This window comes from Vidua macroura, chromosome Z (genome assembly GCF_024509145.1).
Source record: "Vidua macroura isolate BioBank_ID:100142 chromosome Z, ASM2450914v1, whole genome shotgun sequence".
Lineage (NCBI taxonomy): Eukaryota > Metazoa > Chordata > Aves > Passeriformes > Viduidae > Vidua > Vidua macroura.
In genome coordinates this window covers 29,007,517-29,028,736 of record NC_071611.1, presented here as the reverse complement: position 1 = coordinate 29,028,736, position 21,220 = coordinate 29,007,517, and the positions used below count along the sequence as shown (strand labels likewise).

Here is a 21,220-nt window from a genome sequence, read left to right as displayed (position 1 = left end):
ATTTACATACAACTTTTTATACAGGTTGAAGTAGGTCTGTGATAGCAGTCCTGATGATGTAAGAAAAGCCCTGATTCTATATTTTGGCTTACATTTTAATTAGTATTCCAAGTACTGTTGTCAGACTGATTCCTTCTGTTTTTATATGTGTTAATTCATTAGGTATTAGTAATGTTGGCTTTTACAATTTGTTTCAGCATATAGCAACATTATCAATAAGATACCTTTCTGGGGGTCTGGGGAAGGCCATTTTGGGGTTTAAAGAAGCAAAAGTAAGTCAAACACATGCACCCCCCCCCCCAAAAAAAAAAAAGCCCCAGAAACATATGTCAGCCTATACTCATGACAAACCACTTTCTGTGTGCATTACTATTGGCTAGAATCAAGTAATTTCTGCAATGTGTAGAGCCTCAACATGTAAAGGAAAAACATCGACTGAAGCGCAATTAGGGGGTTATAAGTTTGCCAGGTTTTGCTCCCTCCTCTTACCTAGTTTTCCTGCATTTGTTCACCATGCCCCAGTGCCCTACTGTTTGTCTGAATATACATTGTCAAAGTTAGGTGTGCTGTCAAAACCTCAGTGTGGTAGCTACAAGTAACCTTAGTATTTGCTCTTCCGTTTTGTTTGGGACAGAAGGACTTGCTTGGTGTTTCTAGAGTCCTAAGCCACTGTCCTTTAGTTTCTTTGCTGCCGGGAGAACATCCTGATACAGGGAGCATGTCAGCAGCTCAGCTCTGCTGGACACCAGCCCAGCATCCAGAGGGGGGCTGTTACCACAGACCACATCAGCTCCACCTCTCCCCCTATAATGACTGCCAGCAGTTTCAGCATGACCATCTGCTTAGAAAAAACTTCTCAGCACATAGTAAGAACATTGCTCTGGTTTAGTGTTTTGTTTTGATTAAAATATATCTGGAGAGAGAAGGAAGGAGAACAGAAAAGAGGAAAGAGGAGGGAGGGGAGGAGAGGGAGGAGAAGAGAGAAGGCAAATAAGAAGCACTTCTTCAGTGCCAGTGGGAAAAAGAGAAAAACTGCAAGTTCATAATTCTCTGTGATCTCCAGGTCACTCACATAATCTTCCTCGCTGTCCAGACAAGAGACTAGTGAAAATCTGGAGCAGTAGTCTTCTGAGTCCTGTTCTTTAGTAACATTTCACTGAGTGGGCAGTACCTAGACATGGCAAGTCTATAAAATTAACCATCATGTGTACCCATCTGTGCTGCCAACCATGCCTTCTCTTCCTCTTCTCTGGTACACATTTCTCAGTGAAGAATAGATGCCATGCTTTATGTCCTACGTGTATGTGCTTTTCTTCTCAGCCACCATCACCTGTTCGGATCTGTGATATTTAAATGCTCCCAAGATTGTAGAAAGTCTCTGTCTTTCAGCCCCGCTGCCAAAGAAGGAGTTGTGATTCATCTGTGCTGGTTTTCAAGGTTGTTTATTTCTTCTTATCGAAAATATTTTCTCTCTGACCTGCTGCAGCTCTGTCTTGCAGGACAGCTTGTGGGGCTCTGCCCCTCAGTGGGATGTTACAAACATTATATACTAGAAACTACGTGTGCTATATTTACAATAACGTGGCAAGGAAGGATTTGAAAACAACAAACACCCTTTGTATCATTATATAAAGAAATAACAGACTATAAAAACTGACTATTAAACAATAAAATCAATCTCAGAAAACAAATTCCTTTAAAACTCTTACATATTGATAAACTTATAGTAAAACACAAAAGACTGAAACAAAACCAAGGATCCAACAAACTGTGTCTTCTCCTTAAATCAATGTTCATCAATGTTTCATGACCTCCTTTTCAGTCAAAATCCTCCCATCCTCAAAGAAAACTAAACTTTGTTAGCTAAATAAACTTGATCTTTGAAAAACTTAAAATAATTTTTGAATCAAACAGTACTTAAACTCAATATTAAAAAAACTTGGTAAAAAATTCCTAAATTATATTAACTTTATAAAATTCATATGTATCAAATTAATAATATATAAATTAATTATCAATTAAACTTTAGTAAAACTTAACTTCTTCAGGGCCCAAACCTAAAATAAAACTTAAAGTTGATTACTCTAATTAAACAATACTTAACTTAAACACAAACCAAACTATATAAAAATCAATCCCATCATTAATAAAATGTTAAAATACAACCTAACTTAAACCTTAATATAATAAATTACTAAAAATTCATGCTATTAAATTTTCTATTTCAATTTTCATTATGATAAGATGTCCCTTTCTCACATTGTGTATCCCACACAATGATGACCTGTCACACAACAAGGATCAAGTGATTGTGATTCTTTCTTCTGGTCCTCTTCCACAATCTTCATGTGTCTTCTGTAAAGCTGTTTTGTTGAAACAGTAGTTGAAGTGCTGCAATAAATTTTCCATCCCGAACTTGGAGGATCCTTTCAAGTTGCTCTCCCCAGATGTTTGCCTGAATTGATGCAGTGTGTTGAGGTGTATCATTTTTGCTGCAGGCCCTCACCTTTTCTTCCAACGAGGGTTGACCGGGCAGTGTGTTGATGATTTGTCTGCATTTTTTGTTGGCATTTGCAAATGCAAGATCCTGAATCAAGTGTGGTTTTGTTGTTTCTACATTCACTTGCCTGTTTACTCCCTGTGTGAGATGCTCAAGGAATGAAGTAAAAGGTTCTGAAGGTCCTTGCCTGATCCCTGTGTAGATGTTTTCAGGTGTTCCAGCTGATGGAGTTTGTAAAATTGCATTGCATGCTGCATTCTCAATGTCAATCAACACATCCCATGGTAGCTCTTTAATCTGTTGTCCTGTATTATCATTTGGTCCCAGGGGTTCACCTGCCATCTGCACTACAGAGATAGCTATATTTGGTCCTCCCTGATACCTGTTTTTGAGCTCCTTAAGAGCCCTCCTCCACCTCGCTTCCCATATAAAAATCTGTGATTCAGTGAAAATCACTGAATCGAGGTATTTGAGATCTTGCGGTGTTAAATCATATATTTCAAATGTACCCTCTAATAACTGTTTAAAATATTTAGAATCCAAACCATCTTCTCGCAGTGCTGTTTTTAAGTCTCTCATAATCTCATAGTCTAGTCTTTCCCATCTCGTGTTTGCAGTCTGTGGACTACGAGTCACTGGTAATATGATGCTGTCCATGTTCACTATATCAAAGTTTTTGTCTTTCAATGCTCTCTTTCTGATTTCTGCCCAGTCTGTGACACCAGACACTTGTGCAAATTGTTGTCTTGATGCATCCTCTGTCATCCCGGAGTTCGCTGACATTGCTGGCCTTTTTGCACCTTACCAAAATGTGGTTCTTTCATCTTTGAGGGCTACTGAAGTTCTTGGCCTTTCTGCACCTTGCCAAGATGTGCCCTCTCTGTTCTCAAGGGGTACTGACACCTTAGGTATCTCTTTCCTTCTTGGAATGATAAGTGGAAATCCGCATTGGCATTTCTTCTCCTTCTAGATGAGGAAGGGGAAGCTGCCTTCCCTGTGCAGCACACAGTCCCTGTGCAGCACAGTCAGGGGAAACCACGGCTGAAACTGCCATCGATCTAGCAGGTAGCCTGAGTGCTGATGAAGAAGGAATATTTACAGATGAATGGAAAGGATGTGGCTACCTTCTGCTGGAAGGAACAATTGGGAAAAATGCATTGCTGAATGCAAACACAGTTCCAGAGCACAGCCTGTTAATTGGAGGAAAGATTGTAGCAAAAAGTCTCTTGTAAATGGAAAAGATTCCGGTGGAATCTCAGATGACACAGTTGTTGTTGCTCTTGAGAAGAAATGTCATGAGTTCTGTTGTCTTTCCGTTGGTGTTCTTCTTGAAACTGTGACAGATAAGTGTCTCCGGAAATCTGTTCATTATCAATGATATGAAAAAACCGTTGCGATTTGGCCATTCTGTCATTGGATGACGCTGTCGCCACACCTGCTGGGTGCGGCTGCTGACCAGGTCATGTCGACCTAACTGAAGAGTCTGGGGTTGGTGTTAGAGACATTGGAGAAGTTTGGAGAAGGCCTTGTTTTGCACTGGTTTCAAAAGACAACTGACTGAATCTCTTTTCAGGGTGAATGTTGAGGTCCAATCGCTCAGCGTTGCCGGAGGACATTTGATGCAATGGGTGTGCTAAAAAGTTGTTTGCTTTGGCTGCTGTGGTTTCCGGGCACTGCTGTGTATTTGTTGTTAATTTTTGGACGTGCACTGCAGTTGAACCATGCGATTGCAGGCTCACCGATGCCACGGAAAAATTCTGGCACCTCTGCTCTGCCGCTGCCACAATGCAGCTCAGTTGTTGCTTGCCCGCCACTGCTGATGAAAAGAAATGGGCGGTGTGTTGCTCGCACTTGCTATGGAGGGGCGGTGACCAAAGGGAATCCCTGCCTTGGCTCTGTTCAGCCCGTGTCTGCACTGGCATGGGGGTGTGGAGAGGAATGTCTCCGGTGCAGTCACGCCCGCTTCTGCCTCCCTTGGCATGGCTGCGCCTCTTTCTTGCTCGCCCCCTCCCCGCTCACGCCCGGTGTCTGCTGTGCCTAGCTCGCGCCTGGGATTTGCCTCTCCGAAACCAGCGCCCACATTCCCAGCCACTTCGGCCTTCGCCATGACTCTCGCAAACGCATGCGCAGCCTGGGATTCGCCCCCCTCTCTGTCTGCGTCGCGATGGGGATGTGGGTAGGAACGCCCTCGCCTTGACCACGCCCCGCTTGCACCGGCTCTGGCGCGGCCGCACCCTCGGGAACGCCTTCTTCCTTCCCCCAGCCGGGCCTCGCGCGGTCCCGATCCCGTTCCGGGCCGCTCCCTTCGGGCTCCATGGCAATGCCGGCACCCGGCGCGGTTATGCTCTCCGCTGACGTCATCAGCGCGCGCTCGCTGTGTCCCGCCGCTGCCGCGTCCGGCCCGGCCCGGCCCCGCCCGGGTCTCCCCTCGCGGCAGCCGCGCAGTGTCCGGACGGCTGGCTGGCGTCCGCCGTCCCCTCCGGCGCCGCGCGCGACCCTGCCGCGGCCCTGCCCGGTTCCGTTTCGGCGTTCCCCCTGCGCCCTCCGGGCCTCCCCGCGGCGGCACCCGCCGCCGCTGTGGCCCCGGCCGCTTCGGTTGCTCCGGCCCCCGCGGCCCCTCCTGCCGCCCCAGACCCCGCGCCCGCCATTACGGACGCTGCCGCGTGCTTTTTCGCCGCGGCTCCACGCACCCTCGCGGTCTCCCTGGCCAGCCCCGCACTCTCCCCGAGCTGCCGCGGCTCTCGGAAAGGCAGTTCCCGCCATCCCCCGCGACCGCCGGGGCTACAGAGCCCGCCTGCATCCCTGTTGTTCCCTGCGCTGTCTCTGCTCCCCCCCCCCGCCCCCCGCCTCTCCGCCTGTTTCCCTGTGAAAGTGGGGTGAAAAGGTGTTCTGCCGCCAGGGTAGAGTTTCTCGTTGGTCTTTGCAAATCAGGGAAACATACCTCAAAAAGCATCAGGATGTGGAGTCCCAATGGGTGGTGACCATTCCCCCACCTTCTTTTTGACAGGGTTAATTCGGCCCCCCCTTCCTTGGTAGGGGCCCCCACTGTCCGCCGTTGGCTAGACGGTACTCCTCCCCCCTCTCTGCCCTGAGGGGAGTAACAGCTGGCTGCTGATAGCTATGAGCAGCCCCCGCGGTTTCCTATAAAGTTGCCTCCAGCATAATATTTGCTGGATCTTGATGCTTCAAGGTCGTTTTATCTTCTGGGGATAAATGTTCTTCGTTTTGACCGGTCTTACCACTAACTGCATCATCTACAAACTCGATCCGGAGAGCTCTCAAATGGGGAAGCTCCCAGGCGCCTTGGGTTCACCTCCTTTACAGGTTGAATTTGAGGTGATTCATCTCTGCAGAGATTTAAGCTATCTGTTCAGGAATCCTTCTCTGGCCATGCTCCTCTCCTCAGTCTGAGATTTGGCGTCTAGTTCGTGCCCTTCTAGAAATCGGGCTATTTGGTGTTTAGGCTGGGTTGATGCTAGGTGGTCGATGGTCCAGGCTTGAGTCCTCCGGGCTTGTGGCCCCTCAGACTGCCCACACAGGGACAACATTTACTTTGGGATCTGTGATATTTAAATGCTCCCAAGATTGTAGAAAGTCTCTGTCTTTCAGCCCCGCTGCCAGAGAAGAAGTTGTGATTCATCTGTGCTGGTTTTCAAGGTTGTTTATTTCTTCTTATCTAAAATATTTTCTCTCTGACCTGCTGCAGCTCTGTCTTGCAGGACAGCGTGCAGGGCTCTGCCCCTCAGTGGGATGTTACAAACATTCTATACTAGAAACTACGTGTGCTGTATTTACAATAACGTGCCAATATCTATCACCCATGTTGAACAGTGTGTCCCCAGCCTAAACCAATAGAAAAATGCCAACACCACAATGAAACATGGAGGGCATGAAGAAGAAGAAAAAGGACAAGGCACACCAAATTTCCTCCATCTTGCCTCCTTTGAACCCCTTATCTAGAATCCTAAAATTCTACTTTTGCACCTGTGCCACACTAATTACTACTTACATCAAACAGTCAGAGCTTGTAAGTCATCTTGTAAGATGGAAAACTCTTTTCCATGGATATTGATCAGAGACAGTGTCTCTTGGGGCTCTGTACAGGGGGGTTTCTGACCCCCCTGCCAGGATTCCAGACCTTCCAGGGCAGCCACAGGGATGCCCTGGATTCCCACAACCACCCTTGCTGTGTTCTTGAAATCAACAGCTGAAAGTACTGTACATCCCTGGTCTGGCTGAGGTAGTTTGAGTTATTAATTTCTGTTTCCTCATCCTTCCTGCATGCCTTCTCCCTTCTTTTGTGCATGGGTGACATGCAGGGGCTTGAATTATGTGTTTTGGGCTCATGGAATCATAGAATTTTCAAAGTTGGAAAAGGCCTCAAAGATCATCAAGTCCAATTGTTAACCCAGCACCATATTCACCATTAAACTGCATCCCAGGTGCTGTATCTACACGTGTTTTGAACACTTCCAGGGATGGTGATTCTGCCATTTCCCTGGGAACCTTGTTCCACTGCCTGACCAGTGGGGAAATTGCTCCTCATACTCAATCTAAACCTCTTGTGACATAACTTGTGTCCAATACTTTTCTGGGTTTCAAGTCTGGGAGATGTCATGTTAACCTGTGGTCAGATCCCACTCAGGTGGACCCAGCTGATGGAATGTGGCCTGGTTTGGCCTTGGCAGCTCACCAGAAAGTTTTGGAATAGGGATATTGGCAGGTGATTATAGGACAAGGTGGCATAGTCTGCTGCTCTACATGGTACATGTCCTGGAAGTGGACATGAGAAGTGTGAAAAGGTGGTTTTCAATATCTTTTTTCAGGACTGTTGAGGCTGTACTGGGTTACTACTCTATGGCCTGACACTACTCAAGAAAAAGAAGGAAGACAAATCTGTCCTGAAGCAGGTACTGCATCTGATTGTGTCCTGGTTGGAAGAGAAACCCTGAGCAGATTTAGCTGGCCAAAGTATGGCACAGTGCACTGATTAACAAAAGGGGGAAATCCTGTGTTCTTCAAAGGCTCATCTGTGTTCCAAGGACATGCTTCAGGCAGTGTGAAATCCTCAGTATTTACTATTGAGATCACAATGAAAGTAAAGTAGGGAAGTGCTGTTAGCACAGAGCTTCTGAGAGACAAGCTGTGTCTTTCCTTTGTATTCCTGTTGCACTTGAAGAAAAACTGTTTTCTGTCAGTCACCTACAGACTGCTGCAAGTCAGCCCTTACCAGTAGTTGCTGTGACAACCTGACCAGAAAGCACTCCACCTCAAGGAATCCTTTTGCAAAGCCTCTGGTGAAGAAAGCCCACAACTTTCTCTCATTAAGTTGTAACTTGGCTGGAAAGTTGAACTCCAGTTCCAAAGGCAACTCCAATTTCCAGAGGCAATGGCAGTGTAGCCTATCTCCCAGACCTACCAATGACTTAAGCTGCATGCACCTCGTCTCTCTGCGGACATTTTGCTGCAGTGCCTTTTGACAGCCTCCTCTACCACTTTGGCTTACAGATGACTGATCATTCATTCCTGGGCTACGGTGGAGTGAGGATGCTCTCCTGATCAAGAGTAGGAATGTGGTTGAGAGTCACTTTTGCAGGTAGTTCCAGAGTAGGAAGCTGTAGAAAGGCAAGTCTGGCAGAACTTCTTCAGCTGTTTGTTTTGTCACACTCATTTGTTGCCTCAGGAAGAGCTGCCAGTTGTTCCTGGTGGTACAGGTACACAGAAGCCTCACGGTCTTGTTATGCTAAACCAAGGAGGACTATTTTGCGTGCTTTTAGACCAAATATGGCAAATTGCCATCAATAAATATCACATGCTTTTCTAAACATACTACACACACACACACACACACACACAATCCCCCACAAAAAACAAAAAAATTAAAACCAAAGAAACTTGTTACTTTGAAAATGTTGTTTTGTATCTTGGCACTGTAAAGACTGGTGGGATCCTTTTTATTCCTTTTGCCTTCCTGTGCAGCAGCTGTTTGCCCAGGTGGCAGGATGTAGTGGAAGCTCAGCCTCCACAGCTTGCATGGACTGTTGCCTGTATCAGAAATGCTATTTGGGCTTGGAGCAAGACCATCACAAACTTGTAAAGGAATACTGGTTTTGTGCCTACATTCTGACATTCTGATGGGCTTTATTCTGGCATTTAATTCTACATGTCCCAAGTTTCCTGCATCTGCCTCCTAACCCCTCATGGTTATGGGAGAATGGTTGTATTTGGGAGACTTGGAAGCAAGATAGTATGTCTTATGACAGCAGCAGCAGTGCTGTGTGAGTCAGAGGACTCTGAGTTACAAATTGTCCAGAAGATCGTTCATCTGTGATCTGCTGACTGCAGTGATTCACTTGTGTCTGCTTGTCCTGGACCCTGATGAAGTCCATTTCTGGGTCAGTGATTTGGGTGACCCAAAGCAGCAAGGAACACGTAGTATTGACTTAGTGAGATGAGTGTTCCCTGAGGAGAGGATCTTGGCCTGTCCTGTCAGAAGAGAGTAGAGTTGTTAGGATGTGGTGCTGTGAACTTGGACAGCTATGAGCTCATGTTTGATCTGATACAAATCAGGGAAAGCTAAACTTCAAAGAATTACATAGTCATAGAACGGTATGGATTGGAAGGGACCTTAAGATCACTAGTTCCAATCGTCCTGCCATAGGCAAGCACGTCTTCTGCTAGACCAGAGCTCTATTCACCTTGGCCTTGAACATGTCCAGAGATGAGATATCCACAGGTTCTACAGGCCAGCCTGTTCCAGTGCTTCAGCAACCTCACAGGAAAAACTTTTTTCCTAATATCCAATCTAAACCTGCCCTCTTTCAGTTTGAAGTCATTACTCTTCGCCCTCTCACTCCATGCCCTTGTAAAAAGGTGTCTCCATCGCTTTTAAGCTCCTTTCAGGTACTGGGTGACTGCAGTTAGGTCACCCTGAAATCGTCTGTTCTTGAAGATGAACAATCCCAATTCTCTCAGCCTTTATTTCATAGGAGATGTGCTCTATCCTTCTCATAATTTTGATGTCTTCCTCTGGACTCACTTCAACAAGTGATTATCTTTACTATGCTGAGGACCTCAGAACTGAACACAATATTCCATGTGGGGTCTCAGCAGAGCAGAGGGGCAGAATCTCCTCCCTGGCCCTGCTGCCCACACTGCTCTGGATGCAGCCCAGGACACGTGTGGCTTTCTGGGCTGTGAGTGCCCATGGCTGGGTCATGTCCAGCCTCTCATCCCCCAGCACTCCCAAGCGCTTTTCAGCAGGGCTGCTCTCAATGTATTCATCCTAAAGCTTCATACTGGGAGTTGCCCCAGCTCAGGTGCAGGACCTTGCATTTGGTCTTGTTAAACTCATGAGATTCCCATGGTCCCACTTCTCCAGCCTGTCCAGGTCTGTCTTGATGGCTTCCTGTTCTTTGAGTGTGTCAACTGCACCACTCAGCTTCGGGTGATCTGCAAATTTGCTGAGGGTTCACTTGATTCCTTTGTCTTTTGTCATTAAGGATGATACAAAATAATGCTTAAGGGCCCCTGAGGGACATTGCTTGTCAATGTCAAATGGGATTCTGAACCATTGATCGCTGCCTCTGTATGTGACTGTCCCAGCCAATTCTTTAACCACATAACAGTCCACCCACTGCACCCATTAAATCCATCTGTCTCCGTTTTAGAGAGATGGATGTTGTGGGGGACTGTGTCAAAGGCCTTAGAGAAGTCCAGATAAATGATACCTGTAACCCTGTCCTTGTCCATTGATACAGTCACACCATTAAAAAAAATCTGAAGTATAAAAGATGCTGAGACACTGGGGATTCTGACGTGTCTGCTTGACCTATAAAGCAGAGTTGGTTCTCAGATATACTCTTATATAAATGTAATATAAATGTAATGTCTAAATTGCTTTTGCTGTATTACATTGCATTAATGTATTTACATTAGCTGCTGGTGCCTTGAAACAGAAGCTTAATAGAAAGGGTTGCTGGTTAATTTGTTTGCTGGAGCTTCTTAGTGGGTAACAAATATGGACACAGGTAGACAAAGAAAGTGGTCTTGTAGTAATGATCTGGAAGACAAAATAAAACATGCATTTATAAAGCTGTGAAAGTTAACAGTTGAATAGAAATCAATTTCATATGGGAGCATGGAATTGAGAAAGAGTTACAAGGGAAAGCATTCAGACAATTTTCAAGCTTTTTTTGTGTTTCAGTGCATAAATAAAGCTGTATTCAGATTAGGCTGCAAGTGTAAATTAGGAACATCTGTTTAACAATTAAGAAAGTTACAGAGAATTTTGTTAGCTTGGAAAAAAACACTGTAGAAGAATGAATTAAATAAACTCTAGTCTGGTTGTGAAGAGACAAGACATTTCAGCACAGATAGTTTACTTTTACACACATTCTGGTGTGAGTACCCTATCAATTAATTACAGAGCCAAGTAGTCTAACCTCAACTCATACTGAACAATTTCTGTAGAACTTTTTTTTTTAAATCTGATGCTGGCTTATAAAGTAATTTCTGAATTTAAACTAGTAATTTATTGTACTTTTTGAGCTGATAAAATTTTTCTACAACTGTTTTCTCTGTCTTAGTGGCTCATGATTTGTAGTTGTAAAGAAATAGTTTGCTGTTGAGAACCATGTCTCTACCTGTTAAACCTAGACTGAAGGTCTTAAATAGTTGAGAGGTCTCATTAAAAATAATGATTTATATATGGTTATTGATAATAAATAGCTAGATGGATCAGCTGCTATTTTATATCTTTTTAGGCTTCACCTTAAGTATGTTTTAAGCCTACCTACACTCCTAAATTTTTACTGCTTTTTACCATAAAATTAACACAAATCAGAGAGTCTTATTGTAAGAGTAGAATATTAGTGTAACGTGCTCATCATAGAATCGTCTAGTGAGCAGGGGAGTGCAGAGAATGAAGCACTGTTCCCTAGCACTGGTCTGTGGCAACACCTGACGGAAGGTTGATTTGATGGCCAACTGATTGCTAGAAAGTTATGTTTACCAAAGGTTAGAGAGTCTGGTAGATGTATAAATAGGAACAGAAGATATATTACAGTCAAAGATTATGGATGGATCCTCCCTGGCAAGTTAAAATTGTCTTCCTTATAAAATTATTCTCCTGGCCAAGTCAGTGTGTCAGTAGTGTAATATTCATTGCACTAGATAAGTTTTGTAACATTCTACACCAAACTGGGGAAAAAATGCACAGTACTCCTTTTTCTCCTTACTAAAACTTCAGTTCTGTACAAGGCAATACCAACTTATAATTAGATACTTTCAGCTGTTACTTCAGATGGGTGATCTCCATCTCAGTGTTGCTTGCATGCTTCCCAGTTGATTAAAAATAGAAATAGCTGTGGCAGAAATAGTATTATAAATAGTTTGGCTAGAATAAATGTTAGTATGTATGCAAAAAAATATTACAGAAATTTAAAGTCAGTCTTAAAATACGGTTAAATTAGTCAGCATGCAACCTCATTTAGGTGTGGAATGCATAGTACTGACACAAAAAAAGTGTGAAATGAGACCAAATTGTGAACTAGATTTTGAAATGTCTGCCTAGAACTGGGGCTGGGGAAGTGTTGGGTCACACCAGAGCTGGGAATTATTTCAACCATACTGAGATCAGGTTTGTGTCTTCAAAAAGACAGGTGGCTTTTTTTTCCACAGAGAACTGTGTTATTCACAGAGTCATGTAGTTTAGAAATCTTTAACCTGCTGGCCAACTAGTGCTATGTCTGGTCATTTCTTGAACACCTCCAGGGATGGTGATTCCATCACCTCCCTGGGCAGCCCATTCCAGTGCTTAGCAACTCATTTCTTTCTGATGTCCAACTCGAGCCTTCTCTGGTGCAGCTTGAGGCCATTTCCTCTCATCATGTCTCTTGTTGCCTGGGAGAAGAAGCTGACCTCCACTTGGCTTCACCTACCTGTCAGGCAGTTGTGGAGAGCAATAAAGTCACCCCTGAGCCTCCTTTTCTCCAGGATAAATCCCAGCTCCCTCAGCAGCTCCTCATAGGACCCACTCTCTAGATTCTTCACCAGCTTTGTTGCTCTTTCCTGGATATACTCCAGTACTTCAATGTCTTTCTTGAATTGAGGGGCTCAGGACAGCACAGGATTCAAGATGCATCCTCACCAGTGCCAAGTGCAGGGGGGCAATCTCTGCCCTGATCCTGCTGGCCACACCATTGCTTATCCGGTCCAGGATGCCATTGGCCTTCTTGGCCACCTGGGCACACCCTGGCTCATGTCCAGCCACTGTCACCAGCACCCCTGGGTTCTTTCCCACTGGGAAGCTTTCCAGCCACTCTGTCCCAGCCTGTGGAGCTGCCTGGGGCTGTTGTGACCCAAGGGCAGCACCCAGCACTGGGCCTTGTTGAACCTCGCACCATTGCCTTCAGCCCATGATCCAGCCTGCCCAGAGCCTTCTGCAGAGCCTTCCTGCCCTCCAGCAGATCAGCACTCCCACTTAACTTAGTCATATCCATGAACTTACTGAGGGTACACTTGGTCCCGTCATCCAAATCATCGGTAAAAATTTAAACAGCATTGGGTCCAGTACTGAGCCTTTGGGAACCTCACTAGTGACTGTCTGCCAATTGGTTGTGGCGTCATTGTCCCTAAAATTCTTGTCAGGTGATGTGCAGTAGGGCCAATCTCACACATGGAGCTGAGGTATTTGTTTCTTTAAGATTTGTGCTTAGATGAGAGCTGTGTGGTATATCTGCAATTTTGAAATTTTACAAATTTTACACAATATATCCATTTTGGTGAACATGATACACATTCTTGAAATTTTACACGATATATCCACTTCGGTGAACAGAGGCATGTTGGCTACAGGTTACCTACTTCTCATATTAATTAGTATTCTAAGTTCTTTTGGATGAATTATTCTCTCGCTTCTCATACTGATAAGTCTGCATGCTCAGTCAGCCCTTCTTTTGAGTCAGTGGGTTTCTTGATCCATGAATTGAAGGTCACAATCCCCCCCTGCCAAATTGCCTTTTACCTTGTCTCAGTATGCAGCTGCTGATTGAACTCGAGTTCCCTGGAGCCTGAGGACAAGAAGCTGTGAACTGGCACCAGTCCCTTGCACTACAATGTGCATGAGTCTCTGGCACAGCCAGGTGACAACAGAGAACAGCACGAGCTGATGACTCAGCAGAAAGGCCCCAGACTTGCACAGGGTATAAAAGCCCTGGTGGTCCTTTGTTCAGGGTCCTTCCTTTGAGGCTGTGAGACCTGTTTCAGGGGTAAGCCAAAACCTGGTCTACAACCCTCTTCTCATTCCATGTAATTCTCTGAGTGAAGCATTATTTCTGACCCCTGAGATATCAGCACCATTCATCATCACTCTTTTGGCCCAGCCACCCAGCTGGTTTTTAACCCAGTGAAGAGTGCACCTGTCCAAAGCGTGGGCTGACAGCTTCTCCAGCAGAATGCTTCAGGAGACAGTAGACTCCAAAGGCTTTGCTGAAGGGAGACTACATCCACAGACTTTTTGTCATCCCCTGGGCAGATCACCCAGGTGATCTCATGATCATGAGAGGAGATCAGGTTGACCATGCAGGAGCTGCAGTTCCTAAATATATGCTGTCTGATCCTTGGATGTGCCATGTGATAACATTCAAGGTTATCTGATAGGCTTTCTGGGCTGAGGTACATCACTATACATGTACTTATTTTACCTACTTATTGTTGGTAAGCACAGGAAATGTGGTTTAGATGAATGGACAATGGGGTGGACCAAGGACTGGCTCAATAGCAGAGCTCAGAGGCAGCAGAATCCAGTCGGAGGCCTGTAGTCAGTGGTGTTTCTCAGGGATCAATAATGGGTTCAGTCTCACTCAACTTGTTCATCACTGGCCTGGATGAAGGGATCCAAGGTGCCCTCAGTAGATTTGCTGAAGATCCAAACTGGAGAGTGGCTGATACACCTGAAGGCTCTGCTGCCTTTGAGCTGGACCTTGGTGGGCTGGAGAGGTGGACAGAGAGAATCCAAATGAGGTTCTACAAGGGCAAGTGCAGGGTCCTGCACCTGGGGAGGAATAACCCCAAGTACCAGCACAGGCTGGGGCTGCCCCACTAAAGAGCAGCTCTGTGGAGAAGGACCTGGGAGTCTTGGTGGATCACAGGGTGACAATGAGCCAGCAGTGTGGCCTTGTGGCCAGGAGGCCCAGTGGGATCCTGGGCTCCACTGGGAAGAGTGTGGCCAGCAGGTCAAGGGAGCTGATCCTCCCCCTCTACTGGGCCCTGGTGAGGGCACATCTGGAGTGCTGTGTCCAATTCTGGGCTCCTCAGTGCCAGAGAGACAAGGAGCTCCTGGAGAGTGTCCAGCAAAGGGTCACAGAGATGATGAGGGGTTTGGAACATCTCTCTTACGAGGAGAGACTGAGAGAGCTGGGCCTGTTTAGTCTAGAGAAGAGAAGACTGAGAGGGGGGATCTCATCAATGCATATAAATATCTGAAAGGTGAGTGCCAAAAGGATGGTGCCAGAATCCTTTCAGTGGTGCTCAGTGATATAACAAGGAGAAATGACACAAGCAGTTTCACCTCAACATGAGGCAGGACTTCTTTATGTTGAGGATAGCAGAATAGTGGAACAGGCTGCCCAGGAAGGTCTGAAGATGTTAAAAACTCAACTGGACATGATGACTGGACCAAATGCTCTCTGGAGGCCATCCAACCCTAACTATTCTGTGATTCTGTTATCTTCACTAATGAAATTAGCATGGAAGATACACTGGTGCTTTCCCTAATTCAAATATCTTGAACTGGGAGGAATTTTTTATACTATTCCCTCTTGCAGACTTTAGGACTGGCTGCTTGTAGCCACACGCTGCTACAAACCACATGCTTATCTCCTGGTTTAAAACCATCTGGGAAGTGCAGGGAAAAACTATTGTTGGCTTTCCTTTGCTTTTGTTTCATATTGAATAGATACAAATTTGAAGGTGTATCTTCTATTTTTTTATCTTTTTATTTTGTGAGGGTGTTTTGGATGAGTTGCACAAGAAATCTGTGCAAGTTCTTCCTGTTAATTAGGAGATATTTCTGTATAGAAACTTGCAGACAAAGATATTAGACAGAGATACAAATTCGAGTAACCTTCACTGATCCTGTTAAACCTTATTAAGCTGGTGTAAATAGGATTATCAGTCAAAGGTAAAAGGAAATTTAAGAAATGTAATGCTTGCAAAACTTAATACAGTTGCTGATGTGATCTACTGTAGTTTCACTTGAAACAATCATTTTGCCATATTGGACAAGGAGGGGAATGAAACCGTCTATAAAATGGCAATAAACCAAAAAGACTATCTGAGTCCTAATCTCATTTGATCTAGAGTGTAAGTAGTCCAAATAAAAACTATAAAATATACCTGACTTTATTGCTAGCACATACAGAGGGACCAGGTAACGATATAAATTGTGGAAAAGGATTTATCACAGTTACATGTTTGCTTTTTATGGAAGAAAAATTATCTTTCCACTGTGTTTTTGAAAACTGTGTCTAGGGTGAAACAGTGCTTTATGTCAAGAGTTAAGAAATTCTTACACACAGTGGTACAGCACTAGCCTAGTAATTAATATTGTTTTATCAATGATTATTCCAGTGAAATTGTCAGTATTAGGAAGCTGGGGGTTGTGCTTCAAGGTAGTTGCTGCTAGACATCAGTTTACTCTCTGCATCAGAGATTTTAGACCTGAGATTGATACAGATTGATACAATAGATATGTGTGTTGTTGAACACATTTTGGTGCTTTCAGATAAAAATAAAAAACGCAGACTGATAAGGTTTGTGTTATGTTCCCTTTCTGATAGGGAAATGAATATTTTAAAAGAGCATTGAAATCCCCAAATTACATTTTTTCCTGTCTTCCTGTGGTAGATACTCAAAATTGAGATTGCAGCCAGTTAGAGAACCTGGATCACATCAGCAGAGAGAGTATAATATCAATATGGCTCATGGGATTTTTGTTGTATTATCTTTGGAGCGGTCAAAATCAATTTTTCTTGCTTTGGAGTGTGTGTTGACTAGTAATTGAATATTTGTGAAACAGTTCATGCTGGTGTTGTCCTCTTGCGTACCATATAGGAAGAGGAATAGTGACAATAGCCTTCTGCAGTTCAGCAGCAAGCGTGGCAAAAAGGCAGGACAAGGCAGGTAATGCAGAAAAGGCCTATGAGCAACTATGTTTAGATTAATCTGGTTTAGGGGATCTCCAGATTTTTCAGGGCATTTAAAGCTGTGTAAGAAACCAAGCTTCAGCTGAAATTGAACAAACTGAAAAATGAAATGTTAGGAGAAATATGTGACTAGAGTTTTGAAGTGTAAAAATGAAGTGTGCTTTATGACTAACCAGTTTTCACAAACGGGATTTACCTAGTTAATCTCCAGACAGCCTCACTTTTTCCAGTGTAGCCCTTGCTTGAGAACTTGAAACTTTCTTTCACATCAATGGAGTATATTACTAATAGGTTGTGTGAGATCAGCTGAACTGATCAGATGTGAATGTATTTAAAATGTCAACACTAAGCAAAATCTGTAATTTTGAGACTTCTAAATGCATAAGGGGCAGAAGATCTGGTATCATAAACAGAGGAAATATAAAGTATCCTTTTTCTGCAAAAGAGATATCTTTTGAAAACGTAATGTTTTGTTATTGCTTGTTCCATGTGATTTTTGTGGGTGAAAAAGTGAGTTATTTGTGCCCTTTATTTCTGGTTTTTCCCAAGTATTTCTCTTATGTGTGAAGAGCAGCTGCAGAGCTCAGCTCTGTGGGTCTGAAGGTGGGCATTTTGGGCACAGCAGTGCTTTGACTAAACTCCATGACTCAATTCTGCTGAGCTTAAAACTTAGCTCCAGGGAACTTTCCCCTTCTGGCTTGGTCTGCTCCAGATGATGATTGTGAACACGTTAAGGTAGAGCAAGGCCTGTATTTTGCTAGTGCTAATCAGTCCTGGAAGAAAGAACAAATGTATTTTGACTTCTTTTGCCCCTTCTATCCTGTGCAAAATGACAAACAAAAACTGTTGCAAACAAAGCCTGAGTGTAGGCAAGTCTCTCATGCTGAAGGCAAGCTTAATCATTTTATCATCTAGTTACTGATTTCAACAAAAGTCCAGAGCAGCTTCTGAATTGTATAACACAAAACATGATTTGCATCTGGGGAAACGAAGGCATCTAGATTCTTGTGGGCATAATGGTCTTTAAGCAACTATGTTGTCAAGAAGTGTTCATGCTGGCCACTTTGTGCTGTGGTAGTGTTTTTTTCTTTTGCTTTTTAATAGTAGGCAAAATCCTTCGTAGGTATGCCCGTATAAAAAACACTGCTTTCTGTTTAATGAAAGAACTTACAGATTCAGACAGAACTTAGAGAAATCACCGGCTTTAGTTAAACCATGGATTTAGGGTTTTCCTGTTCTGGTTAACTGTATAATTGTTTATATTTGTTCAGGTGAACATTTGTACCAGTAGCTGGCATTTTTGTCTTGTGTGACCTTTTTTTTCTTTTTCATCTCCTTTTCCCTTAATATATGATAACACTTTAAAACTGTATTGATGGGAATATTCATATGAACTTGGCAGCGGGAATCTGTTGAGTGTTGGTGTTTCAAACACTTTGCAGTCCATGCATTTTCTCCATTAGTTATGTGGTGATGTACTTTGCCAAGAGGTGAAATAAACTGTAGGACAGCAAGTCAGAATGAAGCATAGATTTTCTAACACTGTGTTAGATTAAATTATTTTGTGTACTTGGAAGTGGAGAGTTCATTCAGAATTTTCACGCTTGTTTCTTAAAGAAACATGGTTATTTATTTATTTTTTAAATTGAGCTAAGAGTGCAACATAGGGGGCAACAATCTATTAAGTAATACTTTTTTCTACTATGTTTTAATGTGAATTATTTGAAATAAAGAAAGATCAGACCACTAGAAGATGAATGCAGAGATTTACAGTTAATGTTGGCAACAGTCAAATTGCTCTCTTTTCAGAAAGACTTGTGCTTCTCATTGAAAGGGGTTTTTCACCTTTTACTAATTAGGGTAGCTGCTCTCAAATAAGATATGCTGCATTGTTGTCATAAGGTGGTGATGTTGATGTCTTCTGCCACTGCTGCTTTTCGTGGAGAACATGAGATCCAGCAGAGATAATGTTGTTAAGCGTAGTTTGAATAATTCTTAAATGCATTCCTGCTTCTCATTTGGGCAGGAGGTTACCAAACATACAGTTTGGTAGTTTTTTTTTTTTGTGGTGATTTGTGATATTTTCAGGTATGTCCCTGAAAATATTGAATATTATGGACTCCATTGGGGTAAACTAGGCATGCCTCATTTTCTACATTGATGATTTTTATTCCCATAAATGGTATGTTTAAAGCACTTTTGATTTACTTATTTGTTTATTAACTTTCCTTTTTTTTTTTTTTTTTTTCCTGGCCATGTCAGTTTGGTTATTTTTTCTCTTTCTAACATTTAAAGATGATATTCAAAACTACGTTGAGTGACTGACTCTTTTTTCAGGTTCTTGCTACTTTCTCTGAAGAAACTGTTGTAGTTCTTCATCTTCTGTGAAAAAACTACAGAAAACCTGGTGTAATTGTTTTTCCTTTGTTTTCTGTTAATTTATTTCAAAATTTAGATGGGAATGCTACTGTATTTTATCCCTAAACAATATTTAATAAGGTAAACAAAGTTCGTTTGCTTACTAAATGTTATTACCAATCCTGCAATTGAAGAGTCTTCAGACTAAAGTGTATTTCATAGGAAAAATCCTTACTGTTAACTCATGGAATCCTTCTGAAATGTTTCGTCTTCCATATGGATCAGTGTTTTTAATGCTATATGAGAATTTCTAGAATACTATGCAAAGCAAAACACATTTAACTGCTGTTTACTTAGTTGAGTCTAGTTTATTATAAATCTTAATGTTGTATTTGGTTCATCTGTAGGAAAACAGATTATTCAAATTGCTCTTGTATGTGATAAAGTGATTGTTGTCTTTTTGTTATCTGGTTTTTATATATAGCCAGTTTGGCATCCTTTTTGATCCAGTTAATTTGCATTTAAATTGATAATTTGCCTAGCACTTGAATATTCCTTTTACATCTCAGAACACAGAACTGACATAAAGATATGTTTCTCCTTTGAAGGATACAGTCAGCAGTGCCTGTAACAAAAGCAGGGAAGGTTAACTAAGGAGATAAAAATGAATTACATAGAACACGCAATACTGAATTAGATAAAATGTGGCTTTTCCTGGCCAAGCTGGAGCTTAAGTGCCTCTTCACTTCTACAGTATATTCCCATTAGAATCTGTGGTAGTGTTGCTAATTTGCAACTTGAAGTTTGGGGATGTGATACAGAATAATACCTTTAAATTTTTAAATGCACAATTAAGAATGTGCAGAATTAAGAATTAGGAAGCATTGTGTTTTGTCTTAAGGAGTGTTTTGCTGTCACAGGGCAACTGTGAATGGAGTCTTCCTTGAGTAGTGATAACTACCTTCTAGAGCTTGCCAGTGCAGAAGTGGCAATTTTTGTTCATGGAAATGCTTGTGAAGGGATGACCTGTGATTCAGTTGGTGAGAGTACACAATAAGCAAGCAAAAACCCTGGTAAACTGGTGGCTGTGCCTGAATGAGTGGAAAGAACCTGTAAGCCTTCAGCTAAAAGGCAGAACATCAGTCTTTACTGTAAGGCATGGATACTGCCAGGTTCCTTGGCAGCAAATGTGGAAAAGGAAAGATAGTGATCTTGACTCACATTATCAGTGAAGAAGGTATTTGATTCAGTTTTCCTGAGAAAAGTGGATATAGAGTTGCATCTTGGACAAGTCTAGAACTCAGACTGCTGAGAACAAGGTGTTGCAAATACAAATTCACTTAGGTCATCTGAAAGGAAGAACAGTTTTACAGTTACACCTCTTTTGAGAGAAATCAGATCCAAGTGAAAACATTTTGACTGACAAAGAAAGACCTCAATGTATTTTCAGCATCTTTTTGAAAATTGGTTAATCCTGTGTTCAACTGCAATTTTTAGGGTAAATAGTCACTCCTAAAATTCCACCCTGATGTTAATAGAATACCATTTCTGAGGCAATGGCTTACTATCCCTGGAACCAGGAAACACTTTTAAGTTGTCATAGAAACAAAAGACAGCTTTGCCAGAGAAACAAACTTAGAGCAGAAGATGTAAATTTGGTGTGTGACATCACCACTTGTCATTTGTTGTGGTTGATCAGTCTCCACACAGACATTACTACTCTGTCATTCAAAAGAACCAAATGCTGGCGAAATTGGAAGCAATAAAATAAAAAGCATCACCTGCCACTGCCTTGCTTAGAAGGTATTTAGAATGGATTACTGCAATGACTTGATATATTAATCTTATAAAGAGGTCAAGATTAGCTTGTAAAAAGCTCTTGCATGGTGTAATACCTTTCTCTGATACATTGAAACAATACTTTACTTTGTCACTTGCACTGCTTTATATTCTTATTGCCACATCCAAATGCAAGATCTGCTGTCATCCCCCAGCTTATCTTCAGCAAAAACATTGTAATTACTTAGGAAGAAATTCATCAAATTCATTCCTCAAAGCAATAAGTCTTGCTGTCATTGATGATGATAAGAAGGTGAATTGTGTGTCATTGCTGTTTTTTTTTCCTTCCTGCTGTTACTGATGCAGTGATAATGTT

The 21,220-nt window shown here is 42.8% G+C and overlaps 1 protein-coding gene across 1 annotated transcript in view; it reads left to right on the top strand.

Annotated features, from left to right (window-relative positions):
• MAST4 (microtubule associated serine/threonine kinase family member 4) overlaps positions 1-21,220 on the top strand; it is a 292,007-nt gene that overhangs the window by 118,605 nt on the left and 152,182 nt on the right. The window lies entirely within an intron of this gene.